Below are 2581 nucleotides of genomic sequence, written 5' to 3'. Positions count from 1 at the left end.
GGAGACATAAGTTTTTACAGGAGTCTTGAAGGAGCCCTAGAAATGTATCTTCAAGAGTCCTCTGCTGAAAATTACCAACAAAAAAATCTGTATAGAGGCTAGAATTACCAGGCATTACATTCACACAGGGCTATAAAGCCAAACACTTGGTTCTACAGCAGCTACTTTGCTACAGACCGCAGCTTTGTCGCGTCCAGTGACATACCGCAGAGAACATCCTCACTTGAACACTCAGTATTGGAGAATGCCAATAACCAGATGCAATAATTCATTTATTCAGTCTCCAATGACTGAGTTACATGTCTGATTGTCCTCAAACCAAACACATGATCACAAACTTTATTTAAATAATTCAGCTTTATAGTCACCTATCCCCTTAGACTCTGCAGTCACATCAGCATGCATTCATACTCTTTCCTAGGAGCTTATATAGCTGAAAATAAGAACTTCTTAAATTTCAAAAGGCTGCTATTAAACATGGCCAAGAGCACTTTTGCCTCTGGCAAGGCAGTTTTGCCTCTGAAGTCGTTTCTGACAAAGGAGGGACAATCATGTAACTAATTAATTTCCTGTAATGCAATACCACCAAATTGATTAGAACCTACATTCGCATTTCATTTTCATGATTTTTTTTTTCTGAGTAGACACATGAAGCTACCGTTACCAGAAGTTCAAGCAAGCAGTACCTAACACAGAGTATAAAAATTACTGAAAATTTTAAATCTAAAAATACCAGTCATATCTACGAGAATAGCAGAGTGTGTATCAAAATGCAAATTTCATCAGTTTTGTTTTCCAGCATTCCTCAAATTGACAAGGTTAAAATTGATGTTAAAGATGTAAAGTTTTCTAGATTTTTGAACTAAACTAAAAACAGCATTAGCATTCTTCAGCAGTCATAAAATGAGGAAATGCTACTTTTATCTCTTAAGGGACTCTTGCCAATATACTTTTCAATTTTTCACTGCTGAAATATTCAAAGCTGAAAGAGAAGTCTTAAACTGATGAAGGGATGGTGAAGAAATGCTTACTTAAGCCAACCAAATTACAACATCCTGGAAAAGACACGCACTCTCACTCTGTGGGGTCTTGCTAAATTGTTCAACTATCCTGCAGTAGAAAGCTATAGTATAGCTTCAACATAGTTCATACACATATTTGTCAATATAATAGAACAGGGGACTTTCTATCAAAGATGCAATAAAAATAACTTGCACACCCTTTTTGCCAGAAGACTCGTTCAGATGCAACTTGCATGTTCTGCTAGTAAGAAAAGTATAAACCAGGGAAATTGGTTTCCTTTATGTAGTTCTGTTGTGCCTAGGACAGACAGTTTCAAATGATGTGTAGCCAAATGCTTCCAGACTATGGAATTTTTCTACCCCACTGCCAACTTTGTGCAAGCAAACTTTGCTTTGAAGTTCTGCAGACAGAATATTTCATTTATTCCCCAGCCTCTTTTTTTCCTGCACATATGCAAGTAATTTTCAATACAATATTAAAGCTGCAATCATTGAAACAAATAAAGTAAAATAAACTCACTTATCAAAACTCATGCTTCAGGGCATAAATTGATTTTGTCAAGGAACCTATAAGTGAGCTTCACTATAACTCTAATCTAATACACGCAAACTCCACAAAAGAATACATCATTTCCAACTGTTTTTTAAGCTCTTATGTGGGCATTTCATTCATCAAGCTTGGTGAGAGTCAGAGCTGTATTTCCCAAAGGCAATTTAGGCGTCTAGATTATTTAGCAGAACGATAGCATGACTTTTTTTTCCCCCCTGAGAGCAAGCTATCTGGAGATTAGCTTCCTTGCAATGATATATCATGTCTGAATTTTTTTATAATAGCATGTATGGCTACTAAATGAAGTTTTCATTCTCTAAAGCTACAGAATAATCTAGTTCAAGTGTTGGAGAAATTCTACGTTGACCTTGTCTGGGAAATGAAGAATATTTTACACACCAACCCACATTCCTCCACAAAATTCTATGGATTGTGTCCAGTTTTTAAGTAAGCCTGCCCACAAAACAAAGATGTTACAAACTTTTTCACAATGACTCAGAAGCATTAGTTTCGTTAGTAGCCTCTTCCCTCATCAGAACACATCGCATCTGGTTTCCCTGCTGCAACTCTCCATGCTTTGATAGCCCTGTACAATGCTGCTTGAACTCCATGCCACAAGGCAACACTGTAAAGAAGCTGAAAGCAAAGAGAACACCGAAAGAGAATCATCCTGACTGAAAGAGTCAAATTGCCAAAAAAAAATAAGGGAGGTTATTGGTAGCATTTGACAGGGCCATACACTGAGACCTGTACTGTTCAACATATTTTAAAAGTGCTCTAGAAAGGGATATTAGCAGCACACATACCATTTATGAGCATACAAAGTTATTTAAGAGTCAGAACAAAATATGAACAGCATAGCAATGTTGAAGAGACTTGCACCCAGTGAGTGAGGAGTAAAATGGCAGATTAGGTTTAAATTTAAAAAGTGAAATGACACAAACAAAAGGGGGAAGAGACAGAGAGACTTCAGTATTCAGGCACAATAATAGGCTCCAAATTAGCCACT

At 36.9% G+C, this 2581-nt stretch overlaps 1 protein-coding gene across 2 annotated transcripts in view; it reads right to left on the bottom strand.

Moving 5' to 3' along the window:
- Positions 1-2581, bottom strand: part of PANK1 (pantothenate kinase 1) — a 26013-nt gene that overhangs the window by 2208 nt on the left and 21224 nt on the right. The gene's annotated exons all lie outside the window — the stretch shown is intronic.

Source organism: Charadrius vociferus, unplaced genomic scaffold (assembly GCF_000708025.1).
Source record: "Charadrius vociferus isolate BGI_N301 unplaced genomic scaffold, ASM70802v2 scaffold436, whole genome shotgun sequence".
Taxonomy (NCBI): domain Eukaryota; kingdom Metazoa; phylum Chordata; class Aves; order Charadriiformes; family Charadriidae; genus Charadrius; species Charadrius vociferus.
This window is presented reverse-complemented; position numbering and strand designations above follow the sequence as displayed.